Genomic DNA, 14,956 nt, shown 5'->3' with positions numbered 1-14,956 from the left:
ATTGGAAGGATTTCAAGAAAGGTCAATATTTTAAGGGGAAAGGGTGTTCAGCCCAGCTCATAGGGTCTAGAAAAGCCAGTAAAAGGGTCTTAATCACAGCAGATCAGAAACTGAAACTCTTGGTCCTAGCTCAGGATCAAACAATCATTGGAGAATCCTCCAAGGCCAGAACATAAGGCAAATAGCCAGCCTGGGAAACCGGACTATTGCCTGGAGAGACCAGGTAAAGTATTCCTCTGCTTGCTCCAAGACAAGGCTCAGAACTACATAGGAAGCTTAGAACAGTGCCAATTGTACATTGTACCTCAGAAACAAAGCTAAATGTTAAATGCAATATATGTACATATCCATACAGTTATTTTGCTGCACAAGATTAAGGTAACATTAACCTGAGAAGGAAATCAAAAATGCAAGACAAAAACAGAGGGACCGGAAATTCTATCTAGTGGTTCACAATCATTTCCCATAGTTCTTTCACTGGTTGTAGCTAGTTCTCTTCAATATTGAACAAATGGAACTGATTTGGTTCATTTCATTGTTGAAGAGAGTCACTTCTATCAGAATTGATCATTATAGAGTATTGTTGTTGAGGTATATATTGCTCTCCTGATCCTGCTCATTTCACTCAGCATCAGTTAATGTAAGTCTCCAGGCCGTTCTGAAATCATCCTGCTGGTCATTTCTTACAGAATAATAATATTCCATAATATTCATATACCACAATTTATTCAGCCATTTTCCAATTGATGGGCATCTATTCAATTTCCAGTTTCTAACCACTACAAAGAGGGCTTCCACAAATATTTTTGCACATAGAGGTCCCTTTTCCTTCTTTAAGATATCTTTGGGATATAAGCCTAGTAGTAACACTGCTGGATCAAAGGGTATGCACATTTTGATAACTTTTTGAGCATAGTTCCAAATTGTTCTCCAGAATGGCTGGATGTATTCACAATTCCACCAACAATGTATCAATGTCCCAGTTTCCCCACATCTCTTCCAATATTCAGCATTATTTTTTCCTGTCATCCTAGCCAATCTGGACTCTCCCTATTTTTAAAATTCTTCCCTCAACCTTTTTTTCTGTAATTAATCTTCTATTAATTTCCCCTAACACTTTTAGGGCATTTTTGTACATATCACATTTAACCCCTCTACTAACTATTAAATTCCTGAAAGATATCTAAAGTAGATGCAATAAATATTTGCCAAAATTAATATTTTAAAAATGTTTCCAGTTGCCAAATTCCTGGAATGTTAATAAGATAGATAACCCTGAGGACTAGGGTATTCACAATAACCTTTAGGCCCCAAACATATGCCACAATAAGGTATTTAACTGTTCTTGTTTCACTAAAGACTTCCAATAATTCTTTGATTATTATTTTTTGAACATAGTAGCTGCAACTTGTATAGGTTTACATACTTGTTCAACAGCACCTAAGTGGATGAGAATTGAACTAAATTTTGTTTTCTTTAATGATAGATATTTTACTCTATTGTGGCTGCTTTTTCTACATGTTCTCTCATTCTCTCATCTTTTCATCTTACATTCTTTCTCTCTCTCTCTCTCCCTTTCTCTTTTTCTCTCTTTCTCTTTTTCCTCTCCTCTTCTCTTTTCCCTTTTATGTAAAAGTATTCTATCCTTCTTTTCCATAAAAAAACATTTCTCCTTGATCCTGATATCTGGAAATAGTTCTCACCTTCAGTCTGATCCTAGCCACGATCATCCAGGAATGCATTCCTCAAGGGATAAATAGCATACCAACTTCCTCTGCTGCTTCAACTAGAAGCTTTGCATCCTCAGTAACCACATTTACTGAAGACTCAGGGGGAAGAAAAAAAAAATTCTTCACACCAAGGTCCTTGGCACTTTCAAATATTTGTGTCAAACATAGCTAGGGTTTTGTCGGTTGAAATGATATTAAGGAAGATTTTTCTGTAGAGCAGTCTTATAAGACCTCAACCTCTAGACCTCAACCTCTAGACATCAACTAAATTGGAATACCTATATTTAAACCACTAGACTTTATCATCTATCCTGCCCCTATACACAAAATATCAACAAGACTTTCATCCATTCTCTATATGAACTTTATATTCGAAATCTACTACTTGAGAGAAAGAAATATATCACTCTGTATCCTCAGTGTTTATCCTAGTGCTTTGTAAATATTGAGAACTTTAAAATTTTATATTATTCATTCATATTTTCAAATAATATATTCTCATATATCTCAAATTTCTATTTACAAATTTAACATCCTACTTTTCTTTTTTCTTCACTTCCAAATTTTCCAAGATTAAAAAAAAAATATGTACTCTTTGCCTACTCACACATCAACCCCTTGAAATCTGATTTCTCTTTCAACCTCATTATTGAACTTATTCTAATATAATTAATGGACTTCTTAACACTAGATCCAAGAACTTTGCAATTTTTTTTTCAATTCTCATTTCTCATGACCGAATTTGGTTTATTTGACTGCTCTATTCCTTTAGAATGCTTTTCTCATATATTATGTCCCTATACTCTCTTGATTTTATTCCTATGTGTTAAGTGGCCCTTTTCTGTTTTGTTTATTGTATCATCTTCCTCTTGCCTAACAAATAAGTGAATAATTTCAGATTCAATATTTGGTTCTCTTCTTGCTCTATATACACTCCCCAAATCAGCAAAAACAAAAACAAAAAAAAAATCAAAACAAAACAAACAACTTTTATACTCCTCATCGATTCAGTTATTGATTTGATACAAACCAAATCTATTCAACTCTAACCTGTTCCCTAATTCCCAGCCTCAGGTTTCTTATTGCTTATTTCCAAATATATGGTCTGCTATCACTTCAAACTCACTATTTCCATAAATGTATCACTCCTTCTAATTTATTTATTTCTGTTGATGGCAGCACAAATCTCCCAGTCATTCAAGCATAAAATCTTAGAGTTATCTTTCCCTTTTTCCTCTCCCATTATATTTCAAATCAATCTCCAAATCATATCACTGTCTCTTTTTCATTTCTCTTAGCAACTAGTCTAGTTTGGAGCATCATTAATGTCAGTGAGATTCAAAGCAATATTTTTCATTGCTTCTTTTTTCATTAAAGTATATTCTTAATTTTCAGAAATTTATTTTCTTTCTCCTCATACCACTGAAAAAGAGAAAACCTTTCTTCTAAAAGATATACAGAAAACATTTTCTTGATTAGTTATGTTTAAAATGTAGGTCTAATTATGCACCAAAAATTCATCACTTCTGTGTAAGAAGAGAGAGAGAGTTTATTTCATCATCAGATTTTAGGATTACAAGGTTGTCTAAACAATTCTCTGATTCAGGCCTTTGAAGGGAGTTTACACCTTTGGACTTCTAAGGTAGAGTTTACATATTTAGAGGAATTTACACCTTTAAAAGCAGCAAGTTCATGGGCTGTGGGAGTTCTCACAGGCCCATTCTCTGGGAGGATAAAAGACACAGCATTGAGCCTGGAGAATTAATCTAGTCTGGGACAGAGTTAGGACAGTGGTCTGGAAGGAGAGTCTAGGCTGGGAGAAGAACAAGACTTCCTGGGAGAACTTCAAAGAAGCTCAAAGAGATTCAGAACCAGGAATCAGGAAGAAGAGGATTCAAGATTCTACCTTTACTCTGGCTGGAGGCTCCAGAAGCTTCCCAAGAAACCTGCTCACAGAGGAAAAGATTTTACAAAAAATAGATCTCCTCCCAGAGAAGGATTATAACTTAGAGACGACAGGACCTTTACATTTTGGCACCCAACTTGGGGCAAGGACTTATTCTGAGCCCTTCAGAGGAGCTAGCCTGGACCTTCACATTTTGGCATCCGAATAGGGACAGACAAGATCCTGATTCCAGTGGAAAAGACTCTGATCCAGATCTCAGTGGAAAAGTCTCTCTGACCCAGAAGCATGAGTAACAAGGAAACTTTGTTAAAGAGGTAAAGTAGAATTTTAGTCAAATGGTGCAAATGCCTTCTATTCAAAGAAAATGTTTAGAGAGCATTATCAAGGTTATGAAAAGCCAAGGATTGATTATAATTTTGGAGGAGATTATTGAACTTTTAAAAACTGTGCAGGTCATATGTCCTTGTTTTTCCCTGGAAAAAGAATTGGATCTAGATGAATGGGAATTAGTAGGAGAGCAATTAGGTAAACACTACAATTCCAAACCAAATTTAATTTCCAAAGATACACTTCATACCTACAATTTAATCCAAGTGGCTTTAAAAATTGTTAGACTAAAGGAAAAGAAGAAAGAGCCAGAGGGGGAGGATCCAACTAAACAAGATGAAGAGGATGAATCAGGTAACAATGGAGTTAAATACAATTCTGAACAACAGGAGCATTTCCCTTCTCCTCCCTCAATTAACCCTTCAGGGATGGAGTAAGAAGGAGGAGGGGAAGAGGCAAAAACATAAACAGAATCGCCTTTGAAGCAGCCTATGACAAGATTAAAAAAAATAATTGATTAAGGCTAAGAGAGAAGGACAGGATATAAGTGATTTTATACATGCATATCCTGTGATTGAAGGGATTGATTCTTTAGGTCAAAAAAGGAGAAGATATACACCTTAGATTTGAATAAAATTAAAGATTTGAAAAAAGGTTGTACCCTTTATGGGGCTACATCACCTTATGTTAGAATGTTACTAGAAGTCCTAACCCTGAATGACTGGAAATCCATATCAAGGACATGTTTAGAAACTGGACAATATCTGTTGTGGCTTGTGGAGTTCCATGAATTATGTAAGATCCAAGTCAGATGCAATTTGGAAATAGGAGTTAACACACAATTCACTTTTGAGCAATTAGCTGGTGAAAGTCAGGATGTAGAGAATTCAGAACAGATTAATTATCCCATGACAGTGTATGAGTAAATTGCTAAGGCTGCAATAAAAGCTTAGGGTTCCCTCCCCAGACAGAAAGATTGAGAGGAGGCTTTCACTAAAATAGAGCAAGGTCCCAATGAACCTTTTGAAGATTTTGTGGGACATTTGCAAACTGCTGTCAAAAGTACTATTGGAGAAAAGGCAGCTACAGAAATAATAATCAGACATCTGACTAAGGAAAATGCCAATGAGATTTGCAAAAGAATTATATGAGTTCTAGACAGAGATGCTCCTTTAGAGGAGATCATAAGACGATGTGCTACAGTGGGAACAAATACTTTTTACACCCAGACTATGATGAACATGGAAAGACAAGGTCCCTCATGGCAAGGGACTTCTAGAGAAACTCAGCAATGTTTTCAATGAGGAAATATTGGACATCTAACAGCTCAATGTAGATATGGAGATAGAGTGAGAAGACAGGGTGAGAGAAGACCTAAAACCCCATGTCCAAAATTCCACAAGGGCTTCCATTGGGCCTCTGAATATAGATTGTTCCAGGGAAATGAGAGGCAGAGCCCAGCTCCAATATATCAATCAAAAAACAGGTGGGGTATGATGGCAGCTGAGGTTACACCCAAAGAGCCTTTAGAAGGCCAGGACTCTGATTTGATCAATCAGCAGAAAAGCAATCACATGGCAAAAAGGGATTATATGATAAGTCAGCCAAAAAGCAATCAGATAGCAGACATGGATTACATTTGGGGAGAATCCAGGCCTTTTAAACCAATAGGGCTATGTACAGTGCAAATAGCTCCAATGTAATTGCCAGATGATGAGAAGAGATTTAGAAAGTGGTAAATAGGATGAAATTAGATAGGTTAACTGCTTGGGGGAGAGAGTTTACTTGTATTTCTTCAAATGGAGAAGGAATCAGATGGGTGCCAATGCATTGTATTCACCTTGTCCATCAGAGAGAGACAGAAAAAGAGAAAGACCTCAAAACAAAGGAGAAAATCTAAGAAATATCTGACACAGAAAGAGCATGGCTAATAAGAAGACTGTTAAAGAACTTTAAAACCAGCAGGAATCATTGGATTTCCTAATACAAGATGAGACTAATGGACAGTGAACTTATGGACATTTATAAATTCTCAATTTATGAATTATTTGGTCATGTTATTTGTTACATCACTTCTAGCATGAGTTATGTTATTATGTGTATGTGTAATTTATGTAATTATATGTAATACCTCCCATAATGGATTTATGTTTCAAGGCCATGACCACCCTATGTTCTAAATCAAAAGAAAGGGGGAGATGTTAGGATTACAAGATGATAACTCAGGTTTTTCTAAACGATTCTCTGGCAGAGAATCCACACCTTTGGTGCAGGCCTTTGAAGGGAGTTTACACTTTTGGACTTCTGAAGTAGAGTTTACATGTTTAAAGGACTTTCCAACTTTAAGAGGAGCAAGTTCATTGGTTGAAGTATTTTCCCACAAGCCCCTGAGTTCTCATATGCCCATTATCTGCAAGCATAAAAGAGGCAACATTGAGCCTGGAGAAGAGTCAAGTCTGGGATAGAGTTGAGATGGCAGTCTGGAAGGAGAGAGTCTGGCTGGAGCCTCCAGAAGCTTCCCAAGAAACCTGCTCACAGAGGAAAAGATTTTACAGAAAAGAGATCTTCTCCCAGAGAAGGATTATAACTTAGAGAACAGGACCTTCACAATTAGACTTTTAGATTTGTGAATGTTTGTTTGTTTGTTTTTTAATTAATTTTATAATTATAACATTTTTTGACAGTACATATGCATAGGTAATTTTTTACAACATTATCCCTTGTACTCCCTTCTGTTCTGAATTTTTCCCTCCTTCTCCTAGATGGCAGGCATTCCCATATATATTAAATATGTTATAGTATATCCTAGGTACAATATATATGTGCAGAACCAAATTTTGTTGTTGCTGCAAAGGAAGAATTGTATTCAGAAGGTAAAAATAACCTGGGGAGAAAAACAAAAAATGCTAACAGTTTACACTCATTTCCCAGTGTTCCTACTATTTAACTGTAAAAATGTTTTCCCAAATTGTTACTTACCTTCTAATCTTGTTTGCATTAGTTTTGTTTCTACAAAAGCTTTTTAATTTGATGCTATCAAAATTTTCTATTTTGTGATCAATAATGATCTCTAGTACTTCTTTGGTCACAAATTCCTTCCTCCTCCCCTAGTCTGAGAGGAAAACTATCCTATTCTTTATGCCTAAATCATGGACCTATTTTGATCTTATCTTAGTATGTGGTGTTAAGTGTGGGTCCATCATGAATGGCTTTTTGATATTCTTTATAGTTGTCACATTTGTCAAAACTATTACAATGTTATTATTGTGTAAAATGTATTCTTTGTTTTATTCATTTCATTCTTTATTAGTTTATACAATTTTCATTATTTTTCATTTATTGATTTTATAATAAAAAAAGGTTATGTTATTTTTTACTCTTTCTTACACATTGGACATATATATATATATATATATATATATATATGTGTGTGTGTATGTGTGTGTGTGTGTGTGTGTGTGTGTGTGTGTATGTGTGTGTATACCACCTGATCTTGCAGTACTTGTATCCAAAGCGTTGGAATAGTTGTTGTCTTTCATTCTCAAAAAGGATCAAAACAATATAATTATATTGGAGACAGTAGGCAGTGTGTCTGACTGTGGCTGATCAGACAAACACAACATTAAAAGGTTCCACGAGTGAGACACAAAGGACATTTGGAGTAATGATGATGATATCCCTAAATTTGTGCATCTTATGTTTCTTTAAGCTATTGCAATTCTGTTTCACTCATATTCTTTGGTGTGGGCACACTATGCAGGGCATTTGAAATAAATTCAGCACTATACACTTTGGCATATGAAATGCCACTCATGACCTCTTCTTCAATTGAAAGTTTGACTAGAGAAGAAAGAACTTCAACCTGTGGTATATGGTGAATAGTTTCAGCATTGATTTGATGACAATATGTGGACAAAACCATATCTCTTGGATCATGGATATCACTAATTAATGTGACTCCATCAGCACTGAATATTTAAGAGATATCATAGTTCTTTGGCCTATAAATATCCTTTAGGACACCATGAAAGTGCTTTGTGTTATTAGTATCAACCTAAAACTGAATTTCATCAGCCTTTTTATTGAACTAAAAATCCTGCATCTGGCTAAGGTTTACTTCTAGTTTACTTTTGATAAAATTAGGTGCTGCTTTGTTAGAGATGTATGAACTATCCTACTGGTAAGCCCTATAAAGTTCATATTTTTCATTTAGATGCTTCTGAATTTCCCTATCATTTTCTTCAAACCAAACTGTACTTGCAAATGGTCTGGCCCAAATGAGTAAATGATGTACTGTACACCATATCCCTGAAAACTGCTCACTACTTTTCTGCTTCACTGTTGAAAACTGTTTCTTAGCTCAACTTTCCCTACAAATTAGCAACAAATTGCTCCTATTTGTAGAAACTCTGTAATATGTTGACATTATCTTCTGGTACTCTTTTTGTCTTAGGATTGTCACTGTTTGTGAATACAAATATTTAGCTTGCAAAAGATGTTTATGACCTTATATTCCACCGCACTAAACCATAGAGGAAGATAAGATACATGTATGAAATGCATAGAAAACAGAGATAAAACACTTACCTGTTCAGAGAATACACCTATTTGCTTCAAAAACTGTAGAGGGCCACAGATAGTAGAGAACCATGACCAGTAAGAAGACTGTCTGGTTTGGCTCCTCATCCCTCCTAAGGGCATTTCAGCTATCCTTCAGAGGTCAGGGGGCATGATAATCTGTGTTATACTTGAAGCAGAATTATGCTAATGTGACAAGGAAATATCTGCACACAATAGCAAGTTATTTATGTGGTCTTGCATGCACCATATCCTATACTTGGCACATGAGCATTGTTCTATAGTTATGTAAATGTATCAAGTATGTAAATATATTATATTGTATTGTAATGTAAATATAAATGTATTAAACATATTGTACATAAAGCTGAGGATTTTTTGAATAAATAGACGCCTGCTTGACCATCCTCCTGAATTCCCCCATATCACTTCTCACCCAAAATTAGGACTTGGGCTGGTACCAAAGTCCTCCTGTGAGCAAGTCCAGGGAAAAAAAAAAAAAAAGGAAAATTTTCAAACAGTAACTGACACAATCTAAACTTGCAGGAAATTAGAAATATGAAGAAGTAGAACTGAGGAGAGAAAACATTTCAGCTAAAGCATAGTAGTGCCATTTTTATCAAACAACAGACAGGCTAATATGGTTGAGTCCAAATCTTTCATCAGACATTTAATAACTGTGTGATTCTGAACAATTCACTTCACCCTATTTATCTCAGATTCCTCATATTTAAATGAGCTGAAGAATTGGCAAACTATTCTAGTACTCTTCCCAAAAAACAAAACAAAAAAAAAAAAAAATGGGGTCAAGAAGAGTCAGACATGAGTGAAAAATGTGAGCAACAACAAAGTAATAAAGAGCCAGAAGATTTTTTAGCAGTTTAATGAATGATATATAAAGGAGAGATTAGTTGCACAGGACTCCATAGTATTAGGTAGGATAATTAATTTTCAATAGAGATTGTATAAATAGAGAAAAAAGAAAATAACAAACATGGTCTCTCTCATTAGAATATAAGATTTTTAGAGCAGAGAATGTATTTTCCTTTCTTAGTACTATATTTTGCTTGTTGCCGGACATCTTAACCTATTTTTTTTTTTTTTTTTCAGTACCATGTCTGTGTCATAAAAGGAGTTTGGTAGGACTCCTTCATCCCCTATTTTTTCAAATAGTTTATATAGCATTGGGGCTAATATTTAAATGTTTGGTAGAATTCACATGTAAATCCATCTGGTCCTGGGGATTTTTTCCTGGGGAGTTGATTAATAGTTTATTCTACTTCTTTTTCTGAAATGGGACTATTTAAGCAATTTATCTCCTCCTCTGTTAATCTAGGAAGCCTATATATTTGGAGGAAGTCATCCATTTCACTTAAGTTATCAAATTTATTGGCATAAAGTTGGGCAAAGTAACTCCTTATTATTTCTCTAATTTCCTCTTCGTTGGTTGAAAGATCCCCTTTTTCATTTGTAAGACTAACAATTTGATTTTCCTCTTTTTTTTTTTTTTTTTCTGATCAGATTTACCAAAGGTTTATCTATTTTATTGGCTTTTTCATAAAACCAACTCTTTGTTTTATTTATTAATTCAATAGTTTTTTTTTTTTTTTACTTTCAATATTATTGATTTCTCCTTTTAATTTTTGTATTTTCAAGTTTAATTTTTGGTTGGGGGTTTTTAATTTGGTCTTTTTCTAGCTTTTTAAGTTGCAGGCCCAATTCATTAATCTTCTCTTTCTCTATTTTCTTCAAATAAGCCTCTAAAGATATAAAATTTCTCTTTATTACCACTTTAGCTGCATCCCACAGATTTTGGTATGATGTCTCATCATTGTCATTATCTTGGGTGAAGTCATTGTTTTTATAATTTGCTGTTTCACCCAGTCATTCTTTAAGATGAGATTATTCAGTTTCCAATTATTTTTTGGTCTATTTATCCCTAACTTCTTACTGAATGTAGCTTTTATTGCATTGTAATCTGAGAAATCTGAGAAGAAGGCATTTATTATTTCTGCCTTCCTACATTTAATTTTGAGATCTTTATGTCCTAAGATATGGTCAATTTTTGCATAGGATCCATGAACTGCTGAGAAGAAAGTATATTCCTTTCTAAATGTGCAGCTGAATTCCACAGCCTCCAGCCAAGCCAGGCACTATGTGTTGCCTTGGGCCATGTCTTCCTGCTTTTCAATCTCTTAACTACCCCCAGGTGAAAGCCCGGACAGCCTAAGTTGGCCACACCCACAGTGCCAAGATCTATTGAGTCACTTCCAGATTGGGGTGGTTAAAGTATCTGGCTTTAAATTTTAAAGTGGTTTGATTTCTCTTCTGAACTGCTGTTTTATAAGCAGAGAAGAGCTAACAGCCTGTGCTAGATTCCTCTATCTCAGTGACTTCTCTGATCCCGGAGCCCTCCCCAGCGCGATCCGTGAAGTGCGCTACCACCCAACTGTCTGCACTGGCCTTTTTTCTTCCTCCCCTGGGAACTGACCTTTTCTGTTGAAACTTCACTTTCTCTTCAGCTGGTAAGTCGTGCTTCCAGTCCTTGTAGTTTCTATCAGTCCAGAGCTATTTTTGCGGCTGGTTTAACTTATTGGTAATGCGGGAAGAAGGAGCTCACAAAATCGCTTGTATCTTCTCTGCCATCTTGGCTCCGCCCCTGCATCTTAACCTTTTAATATATATATATATATATATATATATATTTTTTTTTATTGTTAATGGTGATGATGATGTTGATGATAATGATATGATGCAATTAAGGCTTGAACAATAATAGTCTATAAAAAGTTAAGAAAAAAGGAAGAAACAAACATGCTTTTAAAATTTTGAATTTCTGGGCTTTATTCTTGAATGATTTTATTAGTCTTCTTCTGGTTTTCCTGCCTCTAAGTTCTCCAGTTTCCAATCTAGCCTTTAATTGTAAGACTAATATTCATATTTGACCACATTAGAAATCTTAAGGTATTCTTCATTGCTTTTTGAATAAAATACATATTACTTAATCTGATTGTAAGGATCTTCATTAAAGCTTTGCTCTACTTATTCAATTTTATTTCACAAACTACTTTCCTTCATGCACTTTATTTTTCAGTTCAAGTGATGACTTGTACTTCTTCAATCTTGTTTTCTCTTTTTCTGTATTTATGTCTTTATCTATACCATTCTCCATTTTTGCAATTTCTGTATTTCACATCAAAGTCCAACAAAAATGTCCCTTTTCATCTCAAAAGTCATCTCAGACACAAATATTTCCTTGACCAACCTAACTATAAATTTCACAGCAGTCTTGTATTTCTTATACTCTTATGTTTAGACCTCTTCTATACATAATATTGGATTCTGGCTTGGCTTATAATTATGAATCTGTGCTGTACTCATCTATTTATTATGAGTAGAGATGTATTATGTCTGTTCATCCTCTTCCTTCTCATTATCCTGTCCTAATCATACTGCTACTACACTGTATTAAAATGCTAATCATTAGACCAAAAGTTTTGAGTTAAAGGATGAGTTCGGTGTTATTTTTGTTTCTGTTGTCATAGACATAGACATCTTCATTGGTTTTGTCCAAGATTTATGCTGTGATCCAAAGGGAAGTTAGTGTGATTTTGTCTTGGCTGTCCTTGAAAGTCTTTATTTGATATTATACTATAAAATTTGCTTTCTCTCACGAAAATTTTACTTAGTAACATATATATTAATGTCAAATTTTTCAATGGGAAAACATAAAAAAGAATTTGTGATATTCCTGAAATTACATAATTATTGAAATGATTTGTAGCTCTGATAATTTGACATAAAAGGGTCTCTTTACTATATGCTTTTGTTGCTTAAAAAAACCTTTCAAGTTAATGGTTAATTAAAAATATAATGGATAAGAATCTTGGGGACTGAAAAGATGTGCAGATAGTCTATTAAAATGAAAAACCTTCAAAAGTATCAAATTCTGGATACCAAATTCAGGCTCCAGATATACAACACACTAGCCATGTTTGTACAATTATATAACGTAAAATGAATCTATAATATCCTGCTATTGAAATAAAGACTACATTTTATTACTTTTTTTTTTTTTTTTTTGGCTAAGGCAATTGGGGTTAAGTGACTTCTCCAAAGTCACACAGTTAGGAAGTAAGTATTAAGTGTTTGAGGCCAGATTTGAACTCAGGTCCTCCTGACTTCAGGGCTGCTATTCTATCCAATGTGCCACCTAACTGCCCCTTCTATTTCTTACTGTGTATAGAGCAGTATTGATACTTATTTTATTCTATGACTAAATACATACAGGAAATATGATTAATTCTATTAATATATTATACATGTACAAATACTTAAAGAAATACATCACACATCTGTATATATGTTCATGTATTATATAAATACTTATTATGTATTTGTATTTATATATATTGTATATATATATTATTGTACTTCTATGTATTTTTAATGGAAAATAAAATAAATTAATATAGTGAGAAAAAGCATCAAGAAGACTCTATCTTGATTTAGGAGGCTTGTATTCAAATCTTGGCATCTCTGCTTACTGGTTATATGACTTCATGATTTCTCTGATGTTCAATTTTTAAAGCCATAGCACTGAATTGCTGAAAGTCGTTATTATAAAGACTTTGAAGGACCATTCCTAAATTGTAGAGACTAAATTCTTTGCTCTATTTGGTGGGAGAGGGTCTGATGAGACAGTTTCAGTCATGCAAAATAAGGGCCGTGTGTCCAAATTCAGAAGCAGCTATAAGGGAAACTGAGTCATGTGATACATACATGGATGAGAATATAGATTAAAGAATTAAAGATGATCATATGACAAGAGTAGAATGGAATTGAGACTAGAAGGAATCAGAAGTGGAAGTAATTGTAGCAGTTGAGGAGAGTGAAGTCAAAGCAAAAGGTTTTCTTTTCCAAGACCAATGAGATAACTGACTACATGTAGTAGTTTGGCTTTGTATATTTTATTGAAATATCTATCTTCTGTACAGAATCAGCTACACCCAGAAAAGGAACACTGGGAATTGAGTGTAAACTGTTTGCATTTTTGTTTTTCTTTCCAGGTTATTTTTACCTTCTGAATCCAATTCTCCCCATGCAACAAGAGAACTGTTTGGTTCTGCACACATATATTGTATCTAGGATAAACTCTAACATATTTAACATGTATAAGACTGCTTACCATATAGGGGAGGGAGTGAAGGAAGGGAAGGGAAAAATCAGAACTGAAGTGAGTGCAAGGGATAATGTTGTAAAAATTTCCCAGGCATATGTTCTCTCAATAAAAAGTTATAATTTAAATAAATAAATAAATTTCAGCACTGAGAGTAGTGCCTAGAATATAGTATGCACTTAATAAATGTTTGCCTATAAATAAAAAAGAAACATCTATCTTCTCTACTAGGTTATTTACAACTGCCAATTGATCACTTGACCATTAACAAAGATCCCCGCCACCACCTAAGTCCTTAAATCTGTAATTTGGGAAGAAGAGAGGTATTTTCAAATGGTAGGAACTTTTCTTATTTATACCAGAAGAAAGTCAACCTTATTACATTGACAGGCTTATTATGATTGTTACTTTCTGTGTTATTCCAGATAACTCCATTAGATGAACATTGTACCTGAAGAGATGAAAAGATCTAAGCTACTGTGAGGATGGAAGTTGGTTGTGCTGGTAGTGGAATTATCTCTGAGTAAGGAAAATTGCTCATGACCTGCATCATATACTCACCATAGGGGAAGGAAAGAGAACAAGTGATCATATACTATCAACTATGTGCCAAGTACCATTTTAAGCACATTTAGTAAATATTATCTTTTTTGATCACAACATTCCTATGAAATAGATGCTATTGTTATAAACAACAGTAAAAACTGTCAAATAACTTTTCCATTGTCACCCAACTACTAAATGCCTGAGGTCAGATTTGAATCCAGTTTTTCCTATCTCCAGAACAGAATTCTAACTACTATACCACTTAGATTCCCATAAAGCTTCTCCTCAAAGTAAAGATAATAAGAATTATATAATTTATTTCATAGGGTTATTATAAGAAAATATTTTGCAAATCTAGAAAGGTTATCAAAGTAAGAGTTGTTTGTTGTCATTTTGTTCATCCCTTTACTATTACTAATAAGTATAAAAGAATCAAACAAATCCATGATTTTACTATTAAAAATAGATTTGATAGTTATGAATTGTTATTTAGAAATACTTTGCTAGAAGTCTAGGGTAGAGGGTTCTCTGAAGGACACCAGAGCCAAATAGGATCTGGCTGTGCCTACTCAGAACCGGAAGTGGTTCAGTGAAGAACATAACACAGCTCTGCAGCACCATTCTGCAGCTAGGGGCTATCGTGGAGTGGGGGGGCAATCACAAATCTTCATGGCAAGGGGCACAGCCCAA

The 14,956-nt window shown here is 34.4% G+C and overlaps 1 long non-coding RNA gene across 1 annotated transcript in view; it reads left to right on the top strand.

The window, feature by feature from the left end:
* The window catches only part of LOC141560720 (uncharacterized), an 87,843-nt gene extending 73,202 nt beyond the window's left edge, over positions 1 to 14,641 (top strand). The window contains exons 4-5 of the long non-coding RNA XR_012487796.1: positions 13,952 to 14,056; positions 14,146 to 14,641. This is a non-coding gene — a long non-coding RNA (uncharacterized LOC141560720). The remainder of the gene's footprint in view (positions 1 to 13,951; positions 14,057 to 14,145) is intronic.
* The last annotated feature ends 315 nt before the right edge of the window (positions 14,642 to 14,956 follow it).

Source organism: Sminthopsis crassicaudata, chromosome 3 (assembly GCF_048593235.1).
Source record: "Sminthopsis crassicaudata isolate SCR6 chromosome 3, ASM4859323v1, whole genome shotgun sequence".
NCBI lineage: Eukaryota > Metazoa > Chordata > Mammalia > Dasyuromorphia > Dasyuridae > Sminthopsis > Sminthopsis crassicaudata.
This window is presented reverse-complemented; position numbering and strand designations above follow the sequence as displayed.